The sequence below is a fragment of the Dermacentor silvarum genome, chromosome 9 (genome assembly GCF_013339745.2).
Source record: "Dermacentor silvarum isolate Dsil-2018 chromosome 9, BIME_Dsil_1.4, whole genome shotgun sequence".
NCBI classification, from domain to species: Eukaryota; Metazoa; Arthropoda; class Arachnida; order Ixodida; family Ixodidae; genus Dermacentor; species Dermacentor silvarum.
In genome coordinates this window covers 47,894,550-47,907,533 of record NC_051162.1, presented here as the reverse complement: position 1 = coordinate 47,907,533, position 12,984 = coordinate 47,894,550, and the positions used below count along the sequence as shown (strand labels likewise).

At 46.7% G+C, this 12,984-nt stretch overlaps 1 long non-coding RNA gene across 1 annotated transcript; it reads left to right on the top strand.

Moving 5' to 3' along the window:
* Nucleotides 1-1,888: 1,888 nt before the first annotated feature.
* LOC125940108 (uncharacterized) lies at nucleotides 1,889-9,890 on the top strand. Its single transcript, XR_007463349.1, has 2 exons — nucleotides 1,889-1,993; nucleotides 8,048-9,890. It is a non-coding gene; the product is annotated as an uncharacterized LOC125940108 (long non-coding RNA).
* The last annotated feature ends 3,094 nt before the right edge of the window (nucleotides 9,891-12,984 follow it).

Sequence of the window (12,984 nt, the reverse complement as noted above, 5' to 3'; positions counted from 1 at the left end):
GAGGGTCCAACCCTCGTGTGCTCGGGTCCGTGGTGTTGCCACACACCAAACTGATCAAAGGGGAGAACACCGTGACCAGCGGTTTAAGATTTACAATGACCACTCAGCATGACTTGAGGTAGCTAGAACCAATTCATTGCTATTTTAACTGGCACGGGAAATTTACTTGGTAATTTCCAAATCTTCTAACTCTACCTAATCCTTTACTAGCTTTGAATGTGTCTGCACTGTTTATTTTGATTTTGTAAAAAAACAGAATGTATATAATAAAGGTGCAACTAATAAATCAATATACTATGGCAGTATGGCAGGCCAGTTGCTTTTAACGTTTTCATAGATCATACTAATGCATGCGCTTTTTTCTTCGCTTCAGATGCAAAACCGCCACACATAGTAGATATGTTGCATACAAACCTGAGAAAACTTGTAAATCATTATGTTAAAGTATTGTAGATGCCACCCAGAGTATAGTTGACCTTCACGCTAGCGGTTCACAGAAGATAATTGTTTCGTTGCACAAACTCCGTTAGAGTATTTAATGCGGCACATGAATTGTACAGCGATGCTGTTGACCTTTAGTTGGTCGGTATTTTTCATGGCGTCGTTCTGTGCTCACCCAAAACACAAACAGTAACCCCACCTAGGGGCCGCGGCCACACAGACAGACCTCAAACGGCAGCTGGGAAAGGGCTTAGTGTTTGAACTTCCGCGTAACATGGTTATGTTTTCTCGTATATTCGAATTACGAACTGAAGCTATCGCAAGTGTCTCAAGACAAACAGAAGCAACGCTACGACCTCCGTCACCGTGATGTGCATTTTGCGCCCGGCTCCCTCGTGTTGCTTTGGTCACCATCGCGTAAAGTTGGCCTTTGTGAAAAACTGCTCTCCTGTTACACAGGCCCATATCGCGTGCTCCGCCAAGTGACCGATGTCACCTACGAAATCGTTTGAGCCTCGCCCAATACGTCCTCCGCTGTGACAACGATTGAGATTGTCCACGTCGCCCGACTCACACCCTATACCTCTCCAAGTGCCTTGGATATTTAGCAGCACCGTGACGGCGCTTTTGCCGCCGGAGGGGGGGGGGGGTAGTATTACAATATCATGTAGAGATGCTCAAGAGACGAGCCGCCGCGAGAAAGACGATGAAGTGTGTCTGGGCTTTTGGCGCGAGCAAGGTGCCGACTTGGTGGTTTTTGTTCCAGTGTGAATGTATTGTAAATAGCCTCTTTCGTGTGTGTCTTTACACACGTAACACTATTATGTCTGCCGCTTTTGTGTCAGTCGTACTTTACGAATTTTCTGAAACAATGTGCTAATTAGTACATTGTTTCAGAAAATTTATTTAGTTCAATAACGCACTTGCCCATGCTGGAAGACATAGAAGAAAGAGTATGTATGCTGCCCTTCCGCACACGTGCTTGCGCGCCTGCCGTATATACGCACATTATTTATCTTTCTTAATGCGTGGGCGCTCGGCTCGTTGCGTCTGTCGCACAGCGTGTGCTGCTACTGTAACCGACATCATGGCAAACGCTGTCCAAAACCAGTACCGCCCCCTAGCGGCCGCGGCAACTCAGAGAGGCCTCAAACGGCAGATGGAAAACTTGTTTTCTCGTATACTTGAATTATAGGCCGAGGCTATCATGTTTGAAGCTTGTGCGTAAGTCGTGCATTATGGCTTGCCTGGCACAATTAACTTTGAAAAATTCAATTAGTTCAATGAGACATTTTGTGCTTGGCAGAGGGCCTAGAAGAATGAAGATGTATGCTGCACTTTTGCACACGTTCGTGCGCGCGTGATGTACGTTGTTTAATGTGGTGGTGCTTGTCTAACATCGTGTAATGCCGGCAACAGCTTCGCTGCTCATCTACTTTCGCAGGGTGGAATTGAGGTGGATTTTGTGACATTTTCCGGGCTACATTACGGAGACAGAACTCCAAGCATAGAAAAAATTGTTGCTTTTCACTGGCTAACGACCACTTTTGGGGTAAATATATGCACGAGCAATGTTTCCGGTTGTCTGCTGTCTAAATCACATCAGATGGTGGGGAGAAGCGTTCTATCGAAAGCAAAGATGTCCAGTAAAACATTAATATGCTGCAATATAAAATTATCGCAACAAAATCCTGAAATTACTCACTTGATCGAACGTGAAGCGTCAGCAGTCCAAGAACAGCCACCATGTTAGTAGGAGCACTACAGTACTTATTATATTCTCTACAAGCAGCCACAATTTTATATTTATGCACATTTGTGTTAATTGGACGGCAGAGATGATGTCTTTTTATTTTAATGCTGCTCCTCTTGCACATGTTAGCATTTTAATTTGGGTTTAAGATCCGCCACCTAAATGGTGTGTAATAATTTCTCGACGATGATTTCATAGATCATGTAGTTGCACCTTTGATATGTTCATTTTCCTGCATGTGAATCGTAGATAAAATGTCATCTTTATTTCTGCCAAGCTCTCTACTGAAGAAATAGATGGAGTTACTTGTAGGCGTTATAGACGCCAGCACAAACTTATTGTTTTAACTGCAGCTTTTGTATAATATGTGCATATAAATAGAAATACACTGTGCAGATCACTATAGGCCAGTGCTTTCGAGAACAACTGCCATGAGCTACACCAGATGACAGTCACAAAGCCTCGTGGCTAAAGAATAAGGCTACGAAGAATTCTCCATCACGCCCTCGGGCCTGATCGCCTGTGCATTTAAGCGGCGTTATCACAACAACGAAAACTTATCAGGTAAAGATCTACAGTACACGGCAGATAAGCCGCAGTCATGGAGGGCAAGGTTATGTCGCAAGATTCGTTATCATTTCAAAATTATTTTACAGAAACCATGCATGCGCCGGAATGACATCCCTCTATACCATTGTGAAGTACTTTCCCATTACCACAATGGGCATGCCATACTTCGAGAGATCATACAAATGAGGTTGTGAAAAGTAAATAAGTTCATTTCAGGCAGACAATTATAAGTTTCCTTCATTAGAAATCTGACGTGAGCACATTGTTATTTAGATGACAACTTTAGATGAACTACATTGTTCGACTAAGTTTTAGGACACCAAATTTCTATTTACACGTTTTTGTAGAATTCATTCTGGTTGCATTTTTTATCAATTGCTTAGATGTCGTTATTCCATATTGATATGCACTGCATGCATTTGATTCGAACACCTTGTTTTTACCGCTTTTAAATGCAAATAAAGTGTTCAACTTTACTGCGTTGAGCAGCACACAAGCAAAACATGTGGCTTATACATAGGCAGCAAGATTTACGGACCATCCCTCAGGCTTATTGAGAAAGCAGCGCAAAGAGAAAGGACTCAAAGCGTAATTGAAATAATAAAAAGAAGCTATTACGCTTATCGCAGTAGTCAACAGTACAACTAGATAAATCAGCTCAGCGCACGAAAAGACGGGCGTATTGACTGCGCTAGGATCACTACTCGATAACGCGATAATAACACTTGAAAGATTCCCACGGTGTGGCCATCAGAGACGAAGATATCAGACGCAGGAACTGTGCCATAGGGCGTTGCGCAAAAGGCGGTGACCGGTGGTGTCGCCGTGAATACACTTTGCCTGATTTGCCATAGAGCGATACGCAGTGCTCGCGGTAACCTCAGACACCAGCACAGGTTATGCTTGATCTGCTGTACGGGTAAGGGTGCAATACTGCCTGATAAATAATCTGTGACTGAAGTACAGACCAAACAATGTTACCGGCTACCTCAGTACATACTACTCTACATTTAGGAGCAGTCAGTCAGATCAGGCGGAGTGTCGACATCGGTGTCTTCTTAATTTTTCCTGGCCACTTTGATCCGGTTCCAGACTGGTCAATATCGAAACAACGGATCTGTACTTCCTAAATGATGTAAGAATCACCAGTGCCGAAGACAAGATTTGACCTTGGGATGGGTGTGGGGGGCAGGCGAGCATTGTCTGTACATCATTGTATGACAGGTACACAGAAATTTTGGACTCGGGGGCAAGGGGTTACGTTCCCGGTGTGCCCCCCCCCCCCTGGCTGCGCCATTGATGAGCATGCTGCAAGGCATTGCTAGTCTAGTCTGGTGTGGTTGCAAATGCCTCTCTCAAACTAATCGCCTAGAATAGTTAGAACACTATATCGTAGATCATTTTTCTTGCAGCGATATGTGTATTGTCAAGAATGAGTGATGCACGAATGATGGATTTCGCTACACCTATGGCTGCCTGCAAATGTGAGCCGCGATTCAGGTACACAGCAGCACTAGGCAGTGCTGCTAGTGAACTCGCACAATTGGCAAGGCTTCAATATGCATACACTGGAGTTCAATCTATGTTTGATTAAAACGGCTGTGACGTATGAGTAGGCTTTGTTTTTGTGGCTATTATCTGGTTTCCGTGCCTCCCCTGGATGGGCTGTATTATTCTTGCATCCCATTGACAATAAACATATGCTCGTGATTGCTTGTACATGATGCCTTTCCTGTAGCATTTTTTCTTGATGCTCAGATCTTCTTTTTAGAAAATGCGGGCTCTGGCTGATTAAAGTTTAGGAATGTAGACTTGTACGGTGTGACCATATCTGAAAACGAGCTGTATAAGCACCTAAGGCTAGAGTTATCGAAAGCTGCTGCTATGAAATTGATGGTCGAGCTCAAAAAGGGTCAGCTCAAGCGGCCACCATGAATGAGTTACTCAAGCTATAAAAGATGCTTTTCTGAATACTTTTTAGAGACAAATAAAGAAATATGTGTGCCACGTTTAGCGAGAATTCCCGTTTATCTGAAATAAACATGTTTTGAGAAATTGTCCAAAGTACCACAACGACACCTAATGTAGAAGCTTCAAAAGAATACAACGGCAGACACAGCCCACCACCACGTGGAAGCAAAAATGTTGAAATTGCTCTTTATGTTTCATAGTGTTATACAGAACAACTTACTGCAGGGTGTAGTGCTGTTAAGTCGGTTTCGATATTAAACTGACATGCCTCACTGCAGCAACACGATTTTGCATGTACGCAACTAATCATGCAGGCCTTAAACCAAAGAGTGCATATTCGTGATCTAAATTGAGTGAAAGAAATGGCATGCGGTTCATTTCTAGCTTCAGGTAAATCTCTGTGGCTGATAGCACTAAGCGCTAGAAAGAAGAAAAAAAACTGACTTTGATTAGGTGCTTCCTTTTAATGCAGTGACACGTAACTGATGTCCGAGTATGCATTCACAAGACATCTGCACTAAAATGATTCAACGCTTGACCAAGCAAAGAAATGTGCACACCTTTTTCAATTTATCCTATTTGTCCTTTTCAGCACTGACCAAAGTTATGCAATGCACATGACTATGAAAACGCAGTTAGCATTCGCATACAAAAGAAAAATTGTACAATAATTTCCCGAAACTACCACATTTTTACACCAAATAATGTGATGTATATTGTGCAACGTCCTGAACGCATCGACAATTTGCTGCTAGGAAGTGCTGATGGAGATTTTCCAACTAAACCACATGCAGTTTGATGTTTAGTTCACAAAATCGGGGGGGGGGGGGGATAAAACTGACACAATTACGTGCACACACTGTATGTCTCCTTTTTACACAGAAACAGGGTAAAGCAATGAACGGGGCTCGTTGGTGGACGTTCGTGATGGTTCAGTGCGACAGGACATTTTGGTCGACGAGACGAACAATTCTTCTATTTTATCGCATTGTATAATTTCACTGGCACTCGAAAAATGTTTAATATTGCAGAAAAAAAGAGAGAAACATTTGGCCTATATATATCTCTCATTGCTGGTTTACTTCTCACATATGTGCAATATGAAATAACATAAGACATAGCATAAGCAATAAAACTTCGTTTGCACTAAACGAAGCCTCCCTCTTGTAAACTCCCTCTTAAAGCTGATGTAAAATTGAGGCTCGGGCTCTTTATTTCATCTCCATATTTCGAGAAAGCAATGGAGGACGCTGAACATTTGTACGCCTCTTTAAGCGAGCACGGATTTAAGGCAGGTAGTCTCAAGGGAGGTCGCTGCCCTTAAAAAACCCTGTAGGCTTATTTGCGTTCACATTGCGAGATCACCAATGAATCAATGAAAGTCCGTGAATATGAAGGCACACTTTAAAATGCCGCGACATGCCGGCAACATGGCGACGCTACGTAGACTGGCGATTCATAGAGAACTGGCATCAAGCGGAATGAATCATTCATTCACACGATATGTTTTCTGTGGTGGAGATGGAATATAAAGTTAAAGGAATAAAAAATATAGTGACTCATTTCCTTCTGCTGCCTGCATGTGAGTGTGTGTTCGTGTACACGTGCCTGTGCATTCAAAAGAATACGGGTCTTTGACCCGAGGTTTTAAATAACTATTTCTGTTTGTATTCTAATCATCAATCTCGCAGAGTTGCCGACCCCCGTGGTGAAGGACACGTGGTCATCTGAGCCAATTATAAATTGCCAGAGAAACAAGAATACCAAGAACGACTGCAAATTGAGGTCCATGTGCACGTGTATTGTCATATCGGCTCCTTGCCAAGCTGGCTCCCTGCAAAACGGAAGTCAGTTTAGGATATGTTCAATTGAGTCATCAAGTAACAATTCCTAATGAGCTGAAGAGTGAGCTAATAATTCCGCTTGACGCTGTTCGCGTCAAGCGGAATGAATCACTCCGGCGATTCATAGCGAACTGGCGTCACGCGGAATGACTCATTAATTTATAAGTGATATTGAACTGTTCCAGGCAACGGCGTAATGCAGAAAGCTGCCTACTATTGCCTACCGCAAACCTGATGGTTCTGGCAGGCCCGTGATTATATTGGTCCTGAGCTTCTTACCATCATTCAAGAAAACAAGCTCAGCCACAGATAAATTCGGCCATGAATAAAAGTGGCCTCAAAAAACACAGCGAAGTGTATTGCACTTTCATTGAGGCCAAGCCTCTGCGTGTTAAGATTGTAACGGTTTTCTTGTCTACATGCTTGAAGCTTCTAGATCTATACGAAAAACAAACATGCCGTTAAACGTAGTTTTTAACGCTTGAATTTTATAATCTCCAAAATGAATGTCACTACCCCAAATTTTTATAGGCAATGAATTGGCAGAGGCGAATATATCCAATCTTGTTATCTTTGAATATGCCAATTAATTTTTTGAGCCGATTTCTCGGGATTGTTTTTCAGAATTGAGTATGGCTGAATGAAGGGAGATTCTTTGCGTTAGCGACTGCAGCAGGATAGACGTGACCAGCTGTCTCTTGAGAGGCGCCTACGTGAAGTGACACTAGGTAAGCGCGTATGGGGCGATGTTGTCAAGGCGAACAGTATTTTGTTTTCATAACCGCCTTTCGTTTAGCCTTAGAAATGTTTTGGGGCCAAATATTAAGACGGGAAACAAGCTTTGAGGCTCCAAATTATAAGACGGACTTCTTATTATGCTAAAATATAGCTGTAATACTCAAGTTAATATGCTATAGAGAAAAAAAAGGTAATTAATCACGACCACTAAGTATACGAATGTCCAAAATGGTTGGTGCAAACTTGTAAAAGTACGCGGTTGAAAGCACTGAGTTGCTAAGCGTTGATTCCTAGAAAACGAGATAGCTAAAGTTGGCAGCATATTAGTGGTTGTAGAGCGGAATATATTATGCACTGATGTATGAGAAAACCGTATGAGATTGCGTGGAATTCAAGGTTTTGGGGTAGCGACGTGGTAATGAGCAGAGGAAATGAGTCAGAAGAAAGGTTCAGTCAGAAAGGTCGTGTCTGAAGAAAAAAGAACTACTCAACAGCGCTTTAAATCAGAGTCAGACATGGTCTTCCGGGGTGCATCAGTATACCGTGTGTTTTGTGTTTTCACGTTTGTTATTCGGTAACGAAGATATGTATCCCCAAAAGGCCTTACCTTTCTTTAAACGATTTATGACCCTGTGGAGGAGCCATGGCTTCGCCCAAGTCATATTTAGTAGCATCTAGCCCTTACATATATTCATTTACATAATCTTTATTTTACTTTCTTCCTTTTTAGTGCGCACAGCCTCGGAGAAAATAGTGGTCAGACATCCTGTGGCCACGAAGCCCAAAACAGTATGAAGTCTCCAGAGAAGACCCTGCATTCAAATAGCCTTTAAACACCGTTGAAATGGCACATGCCATACCACATACCCGGTGACACATACCAAGTCACCCATGTTTGCGTGAAAGAATTACGCTGAAGAGCGGCATATAACCAGCGGTACATACCCACTGATCCTTATTTAAGTGTTGAAGTGCTCGCGTGAAAGATGATTCTTGAGTACCACCACAAGCCTTGTGACACAGAGCCATTGATTGAAGTTGGCGTGAAAAAGGTTTGCAGAGACGAGGATCTCAGTCTGCTTTATTGCTGCTGCTGGTCGTAAGTTCAGGCGGAATGAAGTAATTCAAGGTGAAATTGTTGCATGGAACGCAAAACAAGTGGTGAAGGATGATGCAGAGAGAAGGTTTTCAACAAAAGCCGGCTTGAAAGGGCCAAGAACAGGACAGTGTCGCAACCGTTTGCAGAGATTGTGGACGTCTTTTCGGTGGGATCTAGAACGAGATGGGGTCCGTAGTACAGTGGCCGAAAAGAATTTCAAGTGCAATTCAACTGCAGAAACAGATAGGCCGCGTCTAGAATATCGCGAAATATAAAAGGCGTTCTATGTAGAGTTGGGTCGATACTTCACGAGGTTGAGTAGTCGGCGTACTGCTGATGGTTAGATGTTGTCGTGGGTGTAGGGTAGAGGAATTCAGCGTGTAGACGTAAAGACGTGCCGTGAACGAGATAGTCAGGGGAGCAGAAGATATCTTCTTTGATAGCTATGTGAAGCCTTAGAAGGACTACAGGTAGAGTAGTGACCCACTGATCAGGAACGGCCTGTACCATAAGGACTGCCTTCAGTAGGCGGTGAAACCGCTTTACCAAGCCGTTCTTTTGCGGATGGTAGGCAGTGGTCTTGACGTGGCAGATTCCGAGACAACTTGTGAGCTGGAGAAAGAGCTCTGACTGAAACTGACGGCCTCTTTTGTGATTCTTTCGGAGGCAATGCCAAAACGGGCAATTCACGTAGAAATAAGGGTCGAAGCGATGGTATGGACACTTATGTCCTGTAATGGCGTCACCTGACGCCACGGGCTGAATCTGAGACGGTCAGGGTATAGCGGAACGTTTTAGATGGTGGCAAGGGCCCTACTAAAACGGTATAAATGCAGGCAAAACTCGCATCGGGAACAGCGAACTTTGCCAACGGGGTGGAAGTGTGCCGTGATATTTTGCACTGTTGGCATGCCAGACAGGAGTGCGCCCATTTATGAACGTCGATGTTCATTCCTGGTCAAGCGAAACGATCAGAAACAAGGCGATGTGATGCACGAATGCCGGGATGTGAAATCGAGGGGAAATTGGTTGAAACCACGTCGTCGTAGTGGTAGAGGCTGGTAAGGAAGTTGACGGCTGGAACCGACATTTACGTGGCAGACAATGTGTATGCCGTGGTCTGAAAATTACACTTCTTCAGATAGAGAGGCAAGGAATTCGACCACAGCTAAGGTTGTAGGTCTTCATCTCGGTCTTGTAAATCCACAAGCTGTTTGAGCGTCAAGTTAACATTACCCAACTTCAAGATGTGACTGGGGGCGTCAGCAGGAATATTGTCTGCACCTATTTCGTGCTGAATCTTTGCTGTGAACTTAGTACAGTAATGCCAGAAGACGAAGTTTACGTGGGCTGTAAGTAATGTGGCCGGATGTGAACGCTGTAATTAGAGGCTTGTGTTCAGTGAAATTAAGGAAGGGTCATCCCTAGAGAAAATAGGAAAATTGTATCACCTTGAGGTGAGTGGCAAGGAGTTGTTCCGGTAGCGTTAGTTTTCTTCTGAAAAAAAAACGAGTCAACAGAATTCTGGAAGCACACTGACCTCGGCGCCATTATTGGCAAGAGACGTGACCATGCTGGTGGTGCCGGTGATATAAAACAGGAGACTTGGAGCGCTGGCAGAACCAAACGTCGCCAGTAGTCGTTCCTGTAGTCATTTTTCGGCCAGGGACAAGGCCAAGCACACGTTGTGGGCTTGCAAGCTTCGAAAAGAAAGCGCAGGGAGGGCTGTACCTCCGCCGCATATGGTTTTCAAGATACAGCCGTCCAGGCGGGCGCACGTGGCGTAGAACGACCCCCCCCCCCCCCACCTTCCGACCCTCCCCCCGGAGCCTTGGCTCTCACGGTCGCTCGGGCCGCGCAAAGTTGAACACGCCTCCCCCCTCTCTACCCTCCCTCCGGAGCGGTGGGCGATAATAGAGGACGGCGCTTACGTCCCGCTTCCCGCCCTTGCGTGCGCGAGAATAAGTCGCGATCACCGCCTAAAACCTGTAAAAATGGTCGAACTCCGAGCGTATAGTTCTATATTGAAAGAGGGTCGCGATAGGTGCAATCTACTCAAAGGTTGCTTTCTTTTGCTCACTTATTGTAGTTACTAAATGAGACGGGTGCAGAAGAGTGCCCGGGACGGGCGCAGTGAACAAAGAAGTGGTGTGGATGGTGCGCGGCGGTGCGGCATGCGGAGAGAGCGCGGGTCGGGATCGGAATTCGGGCGGCTCGTCAGAACGAGCAAGGGCCGGCGACGACTCGGTCCAGTGTCCAGTGGCGGTCGAGACGGCTACCCAGTAGCGCACCCAGGATCTCTGCCAGGGGGGGGGGGGGGGGTTGACAGTTTGCCAATACCATCTAAACAGCACTAATTTCGATTTCTTCACGGGAAATTGTCAAAAAAATCGCTTTTTACGAGTGTGCAGACGATTGCGCGCCTAACATCTTAGTTGCAGTACTCAAATGCGTAAGGAAAGAAAAGGGGTTAAACAAAAGGGGGGGCTAAGTGGGCCTCAGGGGGGGGGGGGGGTTACAACCCCCGGATCCCCCTTCGTCGGTGCGCCCCTGCGGCTACCGGTCCGCTCGTGCAACCGTCCGGGGATCATCGGGACCGGAGACGAACTCTGTTGGCCGTGCCAGTGGTCTTGCGTGAGGCCCGCCGCCCCAACCAGGCAGCGCTGCAGCTCGCATGGCCGCCAGCAGTGTGGACGAACCTGTACGTGGGCCTGAGCCAGCGGAGCTCGCAGCCAACTGGCCAGCCACACTCCACGAGCCCGAGCCGAGAGCGTCTTCCAGGTCCCCGGTGTCGAGTTCTCTGTCAACGGGCCAGTCACGCCCGAGAAGCCCAAGGTGGTCAGCGTCTTTCCTTTCCCCAGTGCCCGGCCGCGACAGCTTCGCGTGACCAAGCGGCCGCGGTGAGTCGGATTGCCATGGTGACCTCGCCGTGGTACGAGGGCGTGGGTGAGTCGCCCTTCGAGTGGTAATGGACGCTTCAAGTCGGCGAGCTCTATCACGTGGCCACGGACAATTAGATGCGCTCTTCGAAGCCAGTCATAAACTTTTTAAAGTTTTGCATGCATTCCAGTGCTTTTGTTCGCGTGTGTTTAAGTGTGTGTGTAAAGGCCAACCAGATACACAGCAGATAAACGCGAGTTACGCGGAAACGTAACTCGCGTTCATGAATCGAAATGTCACGGTCACTTATACAGCGAAGCTATTTATGCGGACCCTGTGGCCTCGTTGTCGGACTTCGCTAAACAGGGACCATTTGAACTAGTGTGAGAGGAGAGGAAAAGAAGGGCTCAACATGGGGAAAGCGGTTGGGGCACCACTTTCCTCCTGTGAGAATGCTGTGAGAGGGTAGACATGAAAAAGAGTACGGGGAGGGGGGTTTATGCAAGTCGCGCCGTCCAATACTCGCGTTGGTGGGGGAGACCATGATACTCGCCAACCAATGGCGGTGCTGGAAGAAAGTAGGTCAATGGAGGAGTGGGGTGTGGGAGGAGTTCGCGTTAGCTTTGGTTTTATATACGGAGCTCTGGATTAGTGGTTCCGCACATTCCATCCCAGCTACAAGTACGGGAAGGCCACGAGGAGTGCGTACTCCTAAGGAAGAAGCTGCCTACCGTAAGCGTCAGCGAAAGTTCGCTTGTCAGCGGCCTCGTCGCTTGCTCTCATTACTGGCGCGCAAGAAAGGGGGCTGCGCAACTTGCAGTTGAAACAATTACACCATCTTCCCGTAGGGGAACCCTGAGTAGTATGCGAAGCAGCCATGGGGTCGACTCAAGTTCCCATTAGTTTTCAGATCGGCCTATCGCCGCTGCCGTTTCGTGGCAGCGGCTCGAGCCCTCTTCTCCGCGGCGCTGACACTGGCGCTGTCCGTGGCACTCATCGCGGCGTTGCGGGAGGAGAATGAGAGGAGCGGAGCGCGCGCGCGCGCGCGTCATTATACCGCGAGCTACAGTGGCGCCCCCTAGCGGTGTATGCAGCGCCTACCGTCGCGCCTCTAACCTAAGCTGCTTCGCATTATCGCGCGCGAAGCCGCAGGTGTTACCATTCGTTGCGCAATCCGGAGAGGAGAGGAGACGTAAGAAGTAGAGGAGAGGAGGGGGAGGAGGATGCGCATGCGCAGTAGCGGTGTGGACGCTGCACGGCGGATGAATGGATGGAGGGAGGGAGGGAGGGAGTGACATAGCCCCGACCATAAGATGCTTCGCATCTAAAAACCATGCCAAAACACAGAGTGAAACCTCACTCCAAAAATACACACTGATTGAACCACAAGTATGTAGCAGCACGAACGAGACAACGCGCATAGTTGGCGCCGATGCCGTCCGCGTTTCTCCGCGTTCGCGCCGACCGCGCGGGGTGGCCGTGACTGCAGCCGATGCCTCTAGCGGCGGTTCCAAAGGTTTCGACCAGACATTTATTTTGCTCCCGGCCTAGAGCGTACCTATAGATGGAGTCGACGAAATAAAGAATATTTATTATGTGCTGGGCTGCAAGTCTCGATCACTTTGTTGTGGGGTCTACAATCACTCACTTTCTTACTAGTTTCCTCCTTTACAGTCACTGTCTATGAA